Below are 17,955 nucleotides of genomic sequence, written 5' to 3'. Positions count from 1 at the left end.
CACACTGTAATAGTGTATGCATTTTTCTTGACCTTACATCCATGACACCAAGAATCCACCACATTCGTACTCGGCTCTGCAAATTCAGAGAGCTAGTGAAACAGTAAAGGTTCATATTTAAATATCACCTTTAGTTTTTTCCATCCATAAGAAGCTAAATAATATATTAGACTTCACTCCTTAGAAGACAATGATGTTTTTTTTCTTTATTAAAACGTTTTATTTTACATTCCAAAAGTGGCCCCCCCTTCCCAGTCCCCCTACCCTGAGTTCTTCATCCCAACCCCCAGCGCTGAAAGAGTGCGCCTCCACCCAACCACCCCCACCAGCATTCCCTCTTCTCTGGGGTATCAAGTTCACACAGGATTAATTGCATCCTCTCCCACTGAGTCCATAAATGGCAGTCCTCTGCCACACATGAGCCCAGGGCCACAAACCAGCTGATGTATGCTCCTAGGTGGTTGTTGGCTTAGTTTCTGGGAGCTCTGGGGTTCCAGGTTAGTCGCTACTGTTGTTCTTCCTATGGGGTTGCAATCCCCTTCAGCTCCTTCAGTCCTTCTTTTTTTTTTTTTTTTTTGTTCTTTTTTTCGGAGCTGGGGACCGAACCCAGGGCCTTGCGCTTCCTAGGTAAGCGCTCTACCACTGAGCTAAATCCCTAGCCCCTTCAGTCCTTCTTCTAACTCTTCCGTATTGGTCCCTGACCTCAAACCAATGGTTGGCTGGAAGGATACGGATTTCTCTCAGTCAGTCGCTGTTAGAGCCTCTCAGAAGACACATGAAGCTCCTGTTTGCACACATAATATGGCCTCAGTAGTAGTGCCATGTGCATTGCTGTGTGTGCATGGGATGGTTCTCAAGTTGGGATAGTCACTGGGTGGCCTTTGACTTGCCACTCCATATTTGGCTCTGCATTTCCTTTAGACGGGAACAATTCTGGGTTAATTCTGCATCCTCCCCTACCTCAACTGGTAGCCCTGTCTCTCTACTGGAGGTGGTCTCTTCTGGTCCCATCTCCCCATTGTTGGGCATTTCTGCTAATGTAATCTCCATTGAGTTCTGGTAGCCTTTCACATTTCAGGTCTCTGGGACTTTCTAGAGGTTCCTCCTGCCCCCTAACTCCCACTGCTGCATATTGTAATTCATTCTCCTAGCCCTTGGGTGTCCCTCCTGTCTCTTCCCATACCGATCCTGATCCTGTCCTTCTTTTTCCCCTCTCCTCCCCGCCCCTGACTCCTACAGAGTTTCCTCCTTCCCTCTGCCTCCTATGATTATTTTGTTTCCCCTCTAAGTGGGTTTTAGGCATCCACACTTTGATATTCCTTCTTGTTAAGCTTCCTATGCTCTGTGACTTGTATTGTGGGTATTTGGAACTTTTGGCTAATATCCACTTATTGGTGAGTACATACCATGAATGTCCTTTTGGGTCTGTGTTACCTCATTCAGGATATTTTCTAGCTCCATCCATTTGCCTGAAAAATTCATGATGTCCTCCTTTTCAATAGCTGAGTATTATTCCATTGTGTAGTCTTTGGTTGAAGGACATCTGGGTTGTTTCCAGCCTCTGGCTATTACAAATAAGGCTTCTATGAACACGGTGGAGCAGGTGTCCTTGTGGTATGGTGGAGCATCTTTTGGGTATTTGCCAAGGAGTGGTTGAACATCCTTAATCATAAAGGAAATGCAAATCAAAACAACCCTGAGATTCCACCTTACACAAATCAGAATAGCTAAGATCAAAACCTCAAGAGACAGTATATTCTGGTGAAGATGTCGAGATAGAGGAACATTCCTCCATTGCTGGTGGGATTACCAAGTGGTACAACCACTCTGGAAATCAATCTGGCAGATCCTCAGAAAACTGGAAATAGTTCTACATGAAAACCCAGACGATTATCTTTAAAAATATTTTGAGAACAAAGCTAAGATTTCTAGTAGAATTTAGGACAAATGGCTAGACATACAAGCATACATAAGTATGTATATGTGTGACTTTGAATGATAAAAATCATATGCATTTATTCTGTAATTTCACAAAAAAAATGAAGATTGGAGTGTTCAGTATTTCCAAAAGAAGTGAAAAAGCTTTTTGACTTTTTATAATAACTATTTGTTTACAAGCTTAAGAAACGACAAAGACTATCTCATTATTTCTTGTGCAAATACAGCTATTTGCAGAGTGTATAGTGTTGAAATTAATTTTCAGTTGTTCAATCAAACAAATATCTTGGATGTCTATTTTGTGTTTAACAATACAAAAGGGAAATAAAAATCTGCTTGTGTTCATTATTGTCAAACAAATTTTAGAAGTGCTAGGAAAAGATAAACTAAAAAACAATAACAAGACATTTAGAAATTATATAAGGCTGAAGTTTTGTAAGCACTAAATGAAAATGTCAGGTAATTTAAAAGTTAATGTGTTTATGTACATTTCAAGAGTAAAGAAATATTTATGTGTGAAAATTATTTACCAATATTTCATATAGAATTATGCTTTCTTTGACAAATATTTTGAAATGCTTTTGACATTAAGGAAATCAAACCTCAGACTTTTAATTGATAATTTAAAAGAAACAAAATGATAAATATCTTCAAATGAATGGGATTGTAAAAAGTACATATCTTTGTGCAGCAGTAACTTAGAGAAAACACTGTCATATATATTTCTAAAAATGTTGAATCATGGTGCTCTTTATGAGCCTCCAATCACTGATCCTAAACCTGTTGGTGAAAGTTTGCTTGTCTTATGGTTTAGAAATAGTTGGGAGGAAATTAGAGATAAAGCAAACTTAGGTTCCATGGATTCTGGATAGGGAAGCAAGAGCTCTCATGTCTCTGTGTTGAATCCAGATGCTAGCTTCTCTTTTTATGAAATTTTATAATGTATCTATCATAGCTACCTAATTAAAGCCACACATGTATGAATCAGGTTTTGAAACTCAATAGCTTTCCACTTTACCTAATTTACCATGTATTATGCATTGAAGTGGTCTTCTCCCAAACAGCTCAGTGTGCACCAAAACAGTACCACAATGATTGTTTTGCTCATTGGTTCAATCTGAGCTTTCATAATGCTGAAGGGTTAAAAGTAAGAGTTATGTGTTTTCTAAATACCTATTCAACTGTGGGGCTGAAAAGGTTGTTTTTCTTTCTTATGCCTAGAGAAAGATTTTATTTGAAATTTATTTGAGAAATACAAATATTTAAATATCTATTTAGTTCCTTTTACACATCTGGAATATGTCTGGAACTAAGCTGAGAAAGAGCTCTGCTCCAATTCACATTCTGGATGAACACAAACGAAAACCCTCTTTAAAAATGAGGGATAAAATTCAGACATTCAGAAGAGCCATATCCACTCCAGCAAGCAGTATAGCCTCAGATCAAGTACCACCTGAGCCTGAACTCTGCCCAGATGAACTTCTGTGGCCAAAGGCATTATAATTCTTGTGGAACGTTCCATTGACTTAGAGAATATGAATACACAATGCCCGTGTTGTCACACTGGAAAGCCACCCATGCTATGATGAGGAAGAGATCTGTAAATAACCAGAAAGGGAAGTGTGAGTTTCATGGAGTGGACTGCTCATGGAACTAACCCGTGACAACAATGTCAAGGAAGTGCGGCCAACCTGAGTGTCTTTCCACCACAGAAATAGAAAATGGAGAAGATCTGACAGGAGTTGGGGGAAGGGAAAACGTGATCAAATTTACTCTGTTTGAATCTAGCTGGATTTAACTTAGTTGAAGGTTTGCCTTTTTGCCAGTGACATAGAAACAAGACAAAGTATCCACTCAAGATCATGGTGAGTTAAATAAGATCCTAATTTTGTAAATACATTGTTCAATATCAGCTAGGGACAGGCAGGACAAATGAATGCACAGCCCTATCCCCTGAGGAACTTAGACCAATCACCCGTGGTGATTTCGTTCCAGCAGAGGATGAGGTCAACACATTTCAAGGCTCTTTAGAGGTCGCTATGTAGTTTGTAATTGAATAGATATCAGAACACAAAATTGCTTCTCTCATTTGTCATCCTCTTAAGCTTCTGCATTGCTGAGCCTGGGACTTGGCAACCCTGAGCTGCACTTTGTCGTCTCTGTGTTTCTGTACCACATCTCAGCTCTCACCCACCCCCTGTTTAGTTTACTAACTCTTCATTGGCTTTCAAAATAGTTACTAACTTTTCACTCATATTCTCCTTGGGCGTGCTTTAATTTTTTTCTCAGTCATCTTTGTTTTTCTTCGTTGAGGGACAATCAAACTATTACTGATTTTTCATAATCTCACATCTAATAATTATCTTCATCTCTGCCTTATACAAATTCTAATCTGAGATATAAGCAAAACTATGGAAATGGGAAACCAAGTCACTTTGGCATCACTGAAGGATAAGAATGTTGTAACTCCACATATCAGATATCCTGTGTATAAAATATTTATATCATGACTCATAACAGTAGCAAAATTATAGCCATGAAGTAGCAACAAAATAATTTTATAGGTATGCTCACCTCAAGCTAAGGAACTGTGTTAAAGTGTTGCAGCATTGGGAAGGTTGAGAACCATTGGTTAAGAGGGGGAATACAGTTTAGATGGAAAAACACTGGAGTGACTCCCTCAGTCATCAGTTCCTAGATCCATTCATATTTGTGCACCATGGCCTTGACCACTTTGCTACCCACAGACACTATAAAGTTTGATCAAAAGGTCCTCTGCCAAGGTTGGCTATTGGCTCCCTCTTCTTTCTATTTCAAATTGTTGTATTGCATAACCTAACCTGTTAGTTCACCCAACAAAAATTAGAGACATATATTAATATACTCATATTAAAAACCATACTAAGTGACCTTTAAAACAAATAATCACTATATCTAAATTCCCATGTATCATGACTATAGCTCACTGTCACTGTAAAATTTCCGGAGTAGTTAGATGAAAAGAATGTTCAAGTTTAATTCTTCAATAAACTGAATTCAAATCAAAAGAAAGGCCCACATGAAGTAAAACTTCACAGACAGTGAAGTTCTTGTCCTTTTCTCTGGCTTGAGAAATTCCCCATGCCGGGCAGAATCAGGCTCAGAGGTAGGATTCCAGACGAGGTTATACTGATTGTTTGAATGGACATAGCTCTTCTGTACCTCAAAAAATCTGTGCCTCAGTTTTTAATTGATAAGTTTTCATTTATTATTCATTTTGTAATTGAGGCATAGTTTGTAAGTGAAGAACCTTATAGAACCTAACTCTACAATTCCACCAAATTTGGCAAATTTCTACAAACAAATCTGTAGTAAGAATTAGAATCCTTTTGGAATTCTTCAACCTCAGTATGCCACTTCCAAGTGGATCTGTCCCCATCTGAAGGCAACTGTCATTCTGGTTCCTCCCACCACACATCAATATCATCTGACCTAGAAATACATGTGTGTGTGTGTGTGATTACAGCATTTGGAATCTCCAGTGGCTTCATCTGCTTACTCAGTGGGCCAGCTGGGAATTGCTCTGTGTTACTGCACATATTAGTATTTCATTCCTCTGTATTTCTGAGTGATGATTTACTCCATGAGTAGATAATAGTTCGCTTTTCTGATCTTTCGTTGTTCTTCTATTGATGAATACCAGTGTTCTTTCTGCAGTTTTGAATATGTATGTGCATATGCATCTTCAATTATTCTTTGGAGATGTTTTTTTCTTGGGTGAATGCTTGAGATTGTAATTCCTGGGTCATGAGACAGAAGAACATTTAATTTCATAAGAAACTATCAGATATGCCTCCACAGTACACGTGCCATTTAATGTTCCCATGCCAGCAACTTTTTTGCCATCATAATGGGACAACAGCCTTTTTCATTTTCCTCTGCACAGTAATATCTCACTCTGATTTTTTTGTTTCATTGTTATAACATGCAATATATATGTGTGTGTGTATATATATGTATATATATACATATATATATATTATAGCCCTACCATCCTACCATCATACTAATTTATTTTTAATAATATAGCTCCAATACCCAGAACAGATTTTATTCTTGGGGAAAATTATGAATTAATGGTACTCAGTAGCATTTCAAGAACACACACAATCCCTTCAGTCTTTTAGTGAAGGAGAAAGCAGGTAGAGAAAATTGGTTTTTAGTTTCCTCAATTGTATTTGATGAATGTGGATGTCTTGTGTGTTTGTACATATGTGTACCATCTGCCTGCCTGATACTCTTGTAGGCCAGAAGAGTCCATTGGCTACCCTGGAACTAGAGTTACAGATAACTGTGAGCTTCCATTTAGTTGCTGGGAACCCATGTCCTCTGGAAGAACAGCCAGTACTCTTAGCTTCTGAGCCACCTTTCACTACACTGTCTTATTTGTAAGTTTGTTAGGATACCGGTCTAGTCTATATATTATTCACGACTCCTTGACTTAACCGGAAGAAGCCTACCAGATAAAACTCAGCATGTGCCTTAATGATGGCTATTTGAAAGGGGACACCAGGCTTATGTAAGCATTGTTTAATTTTAAAAATTAACTGAAATTTTAATGTTACTAATGATACATTTCAGACATGAGTTACAAGTCCACCTTGTTTCAACATGACAGATGTGAATAAACTTCACAAAGTATATGTGTCTCAAGTCGAAAAATGGCATTTTCATTTCTATGCATAACATGAAACTCATCTCTACGGCCCTAACAACTCAAAAGAGAATGTAGGAGGTAAGGTCAAGTTGTGGGTTTGCATGGAGAGAGCTGAAATTGAAAATACTGCTTAAGAGATTTCCTGCTCACAAATGATCATCTAGACAAGTTGTATCAAAAAGAAGAAGCTATGAGTGTCACAAGTGACAGAGGTAGAGAAGTGGGACTGGTACCTGGCATGACGCTGCGTGTCCTGTTAGGCTTCACTCATGCTTTGGATTTCCCTTTTCTTACTATGCCTCTATTCCTTTTTTTGGGAGTGGGGATGTTTACTCTTAGCTATTGTATATTGAAAATGTGTAACTTTATTTTCATTTTATTGGACTTCCAGGTAAGAGACTGCTTCAAAATCAAAACAAACATTACACTTTTAATTGTGTTTTAAACTGTTAACCTTCTGGAGACTTTTCAAAATTAAACACACTTCTCATTTTGAGACAAACATGAGATTTAGGGGTCAGGAGTGAAGTGATGATCTTTAGAATTTTGTTACATTCCTTTAATTATTTGTATGAAGATGGTCACATTGCATGTGTGCAAGGCATAGGACAGCTCAAAGGAGTTGTTTCATCTGCCATGCTTCTTTGTAGGATGAAATGCAGATCATCATGATTGACAGATAGCATCCTTATCTATTTTACCCAGTAAAACAACTCACTAGACTGAGGAACTGATGTCTAGGGAAGGTGTAGGAAGGTGTTATGGCTGAAGCATAGGCCAGACCTTGGATTGTGATCCCCAACACTCCACCCCACCCCCCATAGTCAGGATCTGAGGATTCACTAACTTGCAAAGGACATTGTGAGGACCTAATAGACTCTGAAGATAGTGGAATGCACAGGCTGCTTCAGTAAGTAGAGGTTCTCCAAGGGAAGAAGCAAATTATTATCTACCATGGAGTTGAGCTTTTTAACGATTCTCTCCATAATGCAGTTATGTTCTTTGGACAAGGCATCTATCTGAGGTTCAGCAGAGTCAGACGCCCCTGCCATTTCAACTCGCTCAACATTTGGAATGCCTTCTCAAACTACTGCTCAGAAATAGAGGGTGGCTGTGGGTCTCTACAATCTTCCTTCGGAGAATTTGACTCTGGTCTGAATGGCATCTTTTAAGTCACAACTGAAGATACTATTACTCTGGATCGAGCCTTGGTTCCATATAGACAGGTGCTGAGAAAGGTTTCAGGCAATCGGGTCTTCATTAGTTAAAGCTACTCACAGAGATAGAAGCTGGAGTGATGTGAGGTCCAATAGCAAACTGCTGATGTTCTGGTTTCATGTGATGGGTTCGGCTGTCAAATTGTCAGGGTGCACATTTGATGGCTAATCTTCATTGTTAGCTTGAGTTGATATAGAACCACCCAGGAGACACACTGTTGTAAATTTCAGAGCGTGTCCAGAGGAGTTTAACTAATAAAGGAAGACCCATCTTTAGTGTGGATTTCACAGGCTGTGGAAAAAAGAGAAAGGTAGTGGATCATGAGCCATGAACTGCATCCTGTTTCCTGGTCCACCATGATGTTTGCTGAGACGACCAATCACAGCTTAGCTGTTTCTGCTCCCATGCCTTCCTCACCATGACGGACTGTATCCTCAAGTTGTAAACCAAAACCAAAACAACTCTCTCCTTCTCCCTCTCCCTCTCCCTCTCCCTCTCCCTCTCCCTCTCCCTCTCCCTCTCCCTCTCCCTCTCCCTCTCCCTCTCCCTCTCCCTCTCCCTCTCCCTCTCCCTCTCCCTCTCCCTCTCCCTCTCCCTCTCCCTCTCCTTTTCTATCTCTCCCTCTCCATCCCCATCTCCCTCTCCCTCTCCCTCTCCTTTTCTATCTCTCCCTTTCTATCTATTTCAAACAAAAAGCATCTCATGCCATCTTGGAAGATGAAAATAGTTTGGATCTAGCTAGTCATTGCCACCTTAATCTAACCTAAAATGTCAGATGCTATAATGCCTACACGGGACTCTACACTGGTCTTGTGAACCCGCTTCTAAGTACTAAAACCACTCTCATTTTGCAACTCCACTTGGCTGGATTCCTCTGTTACCATCTGAATCTCCTCAGCCCTGTACACAGCTCTACACATGCATCTTTAGCACCCGAGTGCTTTCTGGGCTCCACTGTAGATGTAGTGCCTTTGTTGGAGGAGTATCTTTGCTTCGAACTCTGCCTTAATAGAAACATTTCGCTTGGATGAGGCTGATTGAGATCTGAGATCATGTACAGAGGTTAGTATAGCACTGACCCAAAGCTTTAATGTTTTGGTAAAACCACAGAAGTGCCAAGCATATTTATACAATCATTTCAAAGCCACTAGTATCAAAATATCCTATTCTGAGTTCAAATTCAAAACCCCAAACCGCACACTCTAAACATACCAATTACTCCCTCACTCAACATATATTTACTGCACCACCAACTTAATTTTTCAATGTTTCCCGACAACATAGAGATAAATCCAAGAATTTTAAGGCTGATTTTTTCTTCAAAAGTTAGAATTGATTAGTGAAAAAGAGAAATTTGAAAAAAAAATTAGAAAAATAGAAAAAGTTCCCTGTAGCTTCAGGGTAGCTGCAGTTCCAAGACTGGTGTTTGGGAATTCAAACACATAAGGACCTATGAGAGGAAGAAAGGGTCAGCTAAGGGCAAGCATGCTAATACATTCCTCCCAGATTTACTAATCAGTTAACTACCCTTAACTCTTAATGCTGTGCCATAGGAGTGTTAGACAACCTGCAGAGTTATAGAGTATGGAAGAGTTGTACTTTCATACAGAAGCAGACAACTTCAAAATAAAAGAGTCCTAAACTCTTACAAACAACACCAGTGTCTTTGTTTCCAACTCTCTTTTCCTTCCTACGCTCAAAAGATTTATCTCCAATTACCCATTGGATATCTTCTTTTGAACATGCCAGGAACATCTTCAAAGTTCTGCAGAAACTTTTCTTTCTGATTCCTTGATTCTCACAGTCATACTGCCTTGAACACTGAGGAGCGCTCATAAAGCTACTTTTTCTAAAAGTGCAAACACGCACAAAATTAAACAGAAAGAGAGAGAGAGAGACAGAGAGAGAGAGAGAGAGAGAGAGAGACAGAGAGAGAGACAGAGAGAGAGAGAGAATGACAGAGAGAGAGGCAGAGAGATTGACAGAGAGAGAGGGAATGGCAGAGAAAGAGAGAGAGAGAGAGAGAGAGAGAGAGAGAGAGAGAGATCCTGTCCAATGCTCTTGAATGTGTACAAAATAAACCAGAAGAAAAGCCTGTATGTCTTCTCATGCCAAGTTTGCCTAATGTAGCTCAAGTAACTTAAGTTATTAACTCAATGGCCACATTTCTGAGGTCACTCCTGAACTTCCCCCTCCTGGTGGCTTTTGTCTTGGTGCTAAAATTCCCCTTTTTTCCTAAAGAAACATCGTCTGAATTTTTCTAGAAGAATTTACCGCAATTTAGACTATTTAATCCACCTACTCTCTATTTCCACCTCATGCCAACCTAGCCTACACCACGGCAAATTCGATGACAAATTCACTATAGGATCCTTGATACCTTTTCTAAGTCTGGAAGCTTTTTCTGTCCCCTACTGTCCCGTCTATAAGATGCACTTTATTTTTCCTTCACCTAAACCCTTCCTGATGTTTTTCAAAAACCTTGTACTTTTCTTAAACAAAAAACAGAACAGCCTTTGTTCAGGACGGTTTGGTATTCTGTTCTTTGGTCCCTTAAAGACTTCCTCAAAATAAAGAAGTATCCTACTGCTTTGGCAATGCCAACCATGGCATTTTATACACAGCTACTCTTTTACCAATACAGATGATGTGAAGGCTACAGGAAGTAAGGATAAATATGACAAGCTGTAGTCCTTAAAATTAACAGATGAAGATAGTTGAGCCAGTGTCTTTGTGGTCAGATAGAGTATATCTACTACATATACTACTTTGGGGTATATGCCCAAAAGTAGTATAGTTGGGTCTTGAGGTAGATTGCTTCCCAGTTTTCTCAGGAACAGCCATCTTGATTCCCTAGGGGCTGTACAAATTTGCACCCCCATCAGCAACAGAAGAGTGTTCCCTTGCTCTGCATCTTCGACGGCATGAGCTGTCTGTTTTGTTGTTGATTTTAGTCATTCTGACAGGTATAAGAGGGAATCTCAGTCTTTTTGATTTGCATTTCCCTGATGGCTAAGGATGTTGAACATCTGTTTGTTTCTCAGAAATTTAAGATTCCTCTATTGAGAATTATCTCTTTAAAACTGTGCCCAATTTTAAAATTTGAATTATTCGGTTTGTTGACATCTAGGTTCTTGAGTCCATTCTATATTTTGGATATTATCCCTCTATAAGATGTGAAGTTGGGGAAAATCAGTTCCCATTCTGGAGGGTGACATTCTGTCCTATTAGCAGTGTCCTTTGCCTTGTATAAGCTTTTCAGTTTCACGAGATACTGTTTATTAATTGCTAATCTTAGTGCCTACGATATTGGATATCCTGTTCAGGAAGTTGTCTTCTGTGCCAATGTGGTCAAGTTTATTCCCCATTTTCTCTTCTATAATGTTCAGTGTATCTGGTTTTATGGCTTTTTTAAAAAAAGTTTTTGATTCACTTGAACTTGAGTTTTGTGTAGAGCGATATGAATCTATTTGCCTTCTTCTACATGGACACATGCTGTTAAACCAGCACCATTTGTTGAAGATGTTCTTGTTTTTACAATGTGTCTTTCTTCCTTTTCTTTTAATCAAAAATCAGGTGTCCATAGGTCTGTGGACTTGTATCTGAGTCTTTAATATCATTGTATTGATTAATATGTCTGTTTTTAATGTCAATATCACACAGATTGTATCAATATAGTTCTTAGTGCAGCGTGACATACAGGACAAGTTCTATTGTTCAGGATGGAGGGAAGGGTTGGAATATATTGTATAAGAAAACAACAAACTGGGGTTGGGGATTTAGCTCAGCAGTAGAGCGCTTGCCTAGCGAGCGCAAGGCCCTGGGTTCGGTCCCCAGCTCCAAAAAAAAAAAAAAAAGAAAAAAGAGAAAAAAAAAAGAAAACAACAAACTAAAATAAATGATAATTCTGGAAGATTCTAGAAGAAGAAACTAAGAAGTCTTAGGAAATGCCTGAAATTTACCAGATGTAAAAGGGACCTCCCTCCTTAAGGGTTTATAAACAACAAAAACTGACTGAAGAAGGCACCCTCCAACCTGTTCCAGCTTGTAAGTCCTGCATTAAACTGGAGCAGTTCAGAATCATGCATGCTGTCCCTTATGCTGGTGTGAGCTTTTGGTGATGCTGCTGTGTTTCCTGCTCCTGTAAGTAACCATTCATGAAGAATTCTCTAAGTAACTCCAATCAACTCATTGGTTTATCAGAAAATAAAACTAACAGATAAAGATCAAAATAAAGAAGCTATAGTCTAAAGATTTGATGGTGCTGTATGAGTCTGCTTCCCATCGAAGTCACACTCTTTTTCAAGTTTTCCTCCCTCCCTCTTTCTTCACCCTTCTGTCTTTCATTTCCTTTGTTCTGTTGGAGTGTAGACAACAATGATAGCATTGGAGAGTGCTTCCACTTGGTGTAAAGGTGAGGTGGAAGGCTAGCCCTTCTTAGGATAGACTCTTACTGCCATCTGTCCCCTAGACAGTCGAAAACAGACACCTTTTCTTTGTTTTGGAACAGAGTTAACATTCTCTAGCCCACCATAACCTGGGATTCACTATATTGCCTCTGTGGCCTTCAACTTGCTGCAATCTTCCTGCCTTAGCTTGTTGAATGCTAGGGCTACAAGGAGGTGCTGAGCTCTTTGGAGGATACTTTTTAGTCAATACCTCCTGCATTTTAAAAATATCCTAAAGTTGGTATATTATCTACATGGATGCTTAAAGGAGTAAACCCCAAAAGATGCAACGCAAATATTTTTTTTAAGATTTATTTATTTATTATATATGAGTACATTGTAGCTGTCTTCAGACACACCAGAAGAGGGCATCGGATCTCATTACAGATGGTTGTGAGCCACCATGTGGTTGCTGGGAATTGAACTCAGGACCTCTGGAAGAGCAGTCAGTGCTCTTAACTGCTGAGCCACCTCTCCAGCCCGCAACGCAAATATCTTAAAAGGAATAAAACTGTCTTCAATTTAAGATTGGTCCTTACCAATCATTTGTTTGTTTGCTTTATTTCCCCTCCAGCTCAAAAGGAAAACAAACAAAAAACCCAAATGGCAACAACAAGAAAAACACCCAACATATTCTCAGCTGGGACAGATCCAACTCCTGCTTCCTCATAGCTCCTCTTATTCTTACTGTGCTTATTTACTTCCTCTGTTATTCCTACTTCTTCTATCAGAGCCCTTTGACCAGACTCAATCTCAATGAAAGTGTTTCTTTTTATCTCCTGAAAGGGAAAAAAATATGCATACATATGTACTTGTTTCTGAGAATCATCCACATGTTTTCCTACCTAAATAAGATCCATCCTTAGTGTGTGATTACTTAAACACGTAAAATTAAGCAAAATGTAAAAGTCAGCTGTTCCATACTGCTGATCGTTTTTCCAGTGTATGCAGAGCCATATGTGGCTAGTGTTTGCCACACTGGCTTAAGTGAGATACCGTCCAGCACAGCAGAACCTACTAGTGACTGGGCCTGGATTGGTCTCCAGTAACCCACATACAACACATGGAGCAGTGTGGCCTGAATTTGCATTTTCAGTCTCACGGTCAGAATCTACATTTGAGCCTCTGCCATCTGAATATTCATTCTTCTTATTTGAATTCTTTGTTTCATTTAAGCAGGTTTTCTTCCACTCTGTCTGCTCATAGGCTGTGTGTGCTTTACTCTCCCCACCAGGCTCTGTCTTATTCTTTTCCAAATATATCTCAAAGAAGCTGTGACATCCCCTATCAGGATCATTCGAGTTAAGAGACAGAGAAGGAGAGGCTCCTTAAATACTGTGCACAGGCACAGCCCTCAGTGGCTGGCTTCCTCACCTCTGAATAGCTAAAAGCATTTATCTCTGTGCCTCATTGAGCACCTGGGGGCCTTGCTTTATTATTAGACTGGGCGTGTGCTATCCTGGGGAAAGGCACAGAATTTGTATTCAAAAGATATGCCTTCCTTTCTCTCCCCCACTTCCTAACCACATGGCCTTGGGCAAATCTCTCTAGTTTCTGCTTCTGTAAAACATAGTTAAAAATAACATTATATTGATTTGTTTCGCTGAATTTTTTTGTTATTGTTTTTTTCTATATCAAATTTAAATGCATGTGTTTGTGACTCTAGTAAGCGTACACAGTATGATGTACATCAATATGTAAATGTATGATTTGCATATTATCATTCATAATAAAATCTGCTTCAGACTGTATATTCTACCCATGCTATGCAGAAAGTAAGTGCAATGTGTTGACGTTGAACATGAGAATGCGACTAATGGAAAAATATTAAATACATATATCTCTATGTCTAAACATAGTAATAATGACATATATTATTAGATATATACATAATTTTCTCTTCAGCTAAAGTTAAGACCTTAGATATTTAAGGTCTGAACTATGAAGAAGAAAATGTCTATATTTAGAGAAGTATTAATAATAAATTTTGTTGTTAGTTCTCAGTAACTTAGAAAGTCAAGTAAAAATAATATAGCCAAAAAAAAAAATCCACTTTCTTTTTCCCATATTTTTTATACTGGCCAGATGTGAAGAAAAGTGAGTCCTGCATAGTTCCAAGTGTTGTGTATTCATTTTTCTCATGGAATTCATCAACCAGAAATAATAATTGGCATTGTAGGTTTTCTTTCTTTTTCTTTTTTTTTCTTTTTTCCTTTTAACTGAAATTTGAAAGAGTGGATTTAAAGTCACGGGTTAAAATAATCCCATAGCTTCCTTCCCAGATGTCCTTTCTCAGCTGCTACAGCTCTCCCGGGGTCACTGCAGATGGGCGTATGGATGCCTCATGGGTAAAGGATGTGGGTGTTCTAATTCAGCAATGGGGGCGGGCTTGCTGCAAACCGCAACAGAGCTCATGACATCGAAGTGGGCGTAGGGCAGGAAATGGAGAGTAGAGTTCAGATTAGATCAAAAATAAAATCTATAAAAAATTGTGATTAAAATAGGCTGCAAGAGAACCCTTACAGGATCCTGAAATATGTTTGTCTCACTTTCTCTTTTGGGTTTTAGGGCTGAAGAAAATTTGAAAGGAGAGAAAAGGCTCTGTGCTCTTGAGATAGGTGTAGAGGTTGACTGACTATGTACAGCAGTTACCTTTTGACTTCAAAATACTCTTCATGTCTCTCAATCAGGACTCGGACCGCTATTGTCTTGTTCGGGAAAATAAAACAGAAATCAAAGAATGTGAAACTAGATCATGACTTTAAATCGTATGAAATGGGCTAAAGAGAGTTTTCTAAGAAGGAACCAGAGGGCAGGATCTTCCAAGAAATGGAGTGAAGCACTCTTTCCTTTCATTTGGGGAGCAATGAACTTTAAAAAAAAAATCCCTGGGAGAATTGAGACAAAACCTGAAGTAGAGTTTGGTTTCTTGGAAGTAGTGATCCTGAAAATACCTTGGGATGGCTTGTCGTGTTAGCAAATGAGTGACTGCGAAGCAAATTAACTGGACCATGTGGATGCGGCAGGGACGGTCTTAGCAATCTGTTTAGCTCCAGGTAAACAGAATGTTCCGAAGGGAACTGTGAGAGCGACTTAGCCAAGCAAGGACTCGCAGTTATTCCCATCTGGAAAGGGAGAAACAAACATGCTTTGTCTTGGAGTCGTCCTATAATTTTGCTTCTTTAGTTACCACACAGTTTTAAAAACGATAAATAATGAAGAGTCCATATATGTGTATAGCCGTGTCCTTACTTAGGACACATTTGAGTGTTTGTTAGGAGATATTTGAAACAGATCGCGCAGAGGCTCAAATGCCACATCGGGTACATTCATCGATTGTACATCTGAGTGCTAATGACGACAGAAGTCTAGCCACTTGCCTGAGGAATACACACATCATGCAGTAGAAGAATGAGATGCAAGAGAATCAGTCAGCTCATTGATATTACTAATTGATATCTAGTGGGCACACGGATACTGTATGTGTGTTTGTGTGTACATGTGGCTTATCAGTACATATCATTATGTGATTGTGTCCAAGAATATGTGATGATTTCAGATCTCGAGCTTCATCCTTATATACTCAGGAAAACTATTAGTAACAAAACCAACTTGAACCACCATGGGCAACAATACTTCTGAGGATAAATAGTCCTCTGAACCACCATGGGCAACAATACTTCTGAGGATAAATAGTCCTCTCTACCAACAAAAGAGGGAGGGGAAGACATTTCAGAATTTGACCTTGTAATTCGTGCAATACAGGCTCTCTTCCTTCTAAAACAAAACATTTTCATTCTTCATCCACCCGCTTTACTTTCAAATGATGTTCCCCACTCAGTTCATCCAACGTGCATTAAGCTGACCATAATCTCGACTTTCAGGAAGATAATGTGATAAGGGAATAAATCAAGCAGCTCATCCCATGCGATTAGAAACAATGGCCATTTCAACGCTGAGCACGTCCTCACCCTGAAACAATGAGTTTCACAGCCAGCATTTGAACCAAACGGTCGCTGTCAGAAAATGGTTCCTTATACCAGTTCTTAACTGCGGGACTATTAACCCAAAGCTCCTGGTAGTCATTTGCTACCACTAAGTGGGGGGAAAATGTGTATATTGGTTTGGTGTAGAAGAGAATTGGATTAAGAGCCAACTGGAGTAACAGTAACAGTGGGCCTGCCAAAAATCTTCATTGGATGCTTTAGTGGGTACACAGGTTTTGAGCTACTAGGAAAATATTGGAGATTTCAATAACATAGGCTAGGGTGCATTAGAAGTTTCTTATACTGGACATAAGCAGAACAGAACCAAAATATCTTCACTGGATGCTTCGGTGGGTGCAAAGCCTCTTAGAATAATATTGAACACTTCAATAGCATAGCCCAGTGTAGATAACATATTTGTTGTGATAAAAGGCAGCTTGTATTCCACTGTCTTCACTATTAGTGAGTGGGGAAAGCACACAGTCTTCACTACCAGAAAAAAAGGAAGAAGGAAAAAGAAGACGAAGAATGAAGAATAGAAGAAGTAAGCAGAAAGGCTAATATTTCAGGTTTTATTTCAATGTATTATTAATGGAGCAGAAGTTATAATTTATCCTGAAGATTCGCCTAATAACAGATGAATTGTCAAAACAATAAAAGAGAGCAACTATATCCCCTCAAGTTTATTAGAAATAAGAAAAGAAAAAGCAAAATCTGCCAGTCTTTTGCATCAGTTGAGGCTTTAATTGATCAATGGTGCTTGGTGCTGGGTCTATTAAAGCACTTTCTGAGATACACTAGGTTACTAGGATTTTTAGACTGTGTCTGAATTATCCTCTCAGATCATCAAGACCCCTTTACTTGAGTCTTGCACTTACCCTGAAGCCTCGGGTGATGAATTCTACTTCTCTTAAAATAATAATATCACGGAAACAATAGGTACCACACTATACATAACCAAATGCTGCTGTGAACAGCACTGATTGCTTGGGGAGTTGATGAGATACAATACAAGAAACTTTCAGAGTCTAGGACACTTTTTTCCTCTTAGCTTTCCCATAGTCTATGAAACTAATGATCAAATAAACAGCTATTCAAATTCTGTTCTTGAAAATGGAGTGCTGTTATATAGATCACGTTTGGGAGTGTGTGTAAAAAGAAATCTTTCTTGAATTTGTTCAACATAGGGTAATCCTGTGAGATACCCAAGTGTCTGAAGTAATGGGAGGTTCCAGAATCTAGATGCCCAGTAAAACGAAAATCAGTCCTCATCCTCTATGACTGCACAAAGGCTTTGCTCACAAAACATGGACTAAAGCAATATTCTTGCTTAAATATCTTTGAATATTGTCCACAAATCCCCATTCTGCATCATTTCCTTATTGTAGTTTTCTTTTTTATAAAATCCACTAAAGCCCCAGGAAGACAACATTCTACCATATGATCTCTCTGTTATTAGCACATGGCAGATATAGTTTGATTTCTTTTATCAAGTCGTAACTCTCAACAGTAGAAGATGGAGTGATAGGAACATTCAAGCAGACCTATCTGTTGCCACACACTATACAAGTGGCATGTTCTTAAAAATTAATTCTGTGGAGAGAGTGAGATAAATTCATTCATTTGAACGTTGATAAGTTAACATAAACATCATTGAATGTTATTAGAA

The 17,955-nt window shown here is 39.0% G+C and overlaps 1 long non-coding RNA gene across 1 annotated transcript; it reads right to left on the bottom strand.

Moving 5' to 3' along the window:
* Positions 1 to 182: 182 nt before the first annotated feature.
* Positions 183 to 9,965, bottom strand: LOC148004641 (uncharacterized). The gene is made up of 3 exons (XR_015626117.1): positions 9,572 to 9,965; positions 7,913 to 8,143; positions 183 to 1,662 (listed from the first exon to the last, which is right to left on the bottom strand). It is a non-coding gene; the product is annotated as an uncharacterized LOC148004641 (long non-coding RNA).
* Positions 9,966 to 17,955: the final 7,990 nt, after the last annotated feature.

This window comes from Rattus norvegicus, chromosome 7 (assembly GCF_021556685.1).
Source record: "Rattus norvegicus strain SHRSP/BbbUtx chromosome 7, alternate assembly SHRSP_T2T, whole genome shotgun sequence".
Classification (NCBI taxonomy): Eukaryota; Metazoa; Chordata; class Mammalia; order Rodentia; family Muridae; genus Rattus; species Rattus norvegicus.
The sequence above is the reverse complement of the archived record's forward strand: the minus strand, read 5'-3'. Positions and strand labels throughout refer to the sequence as shown.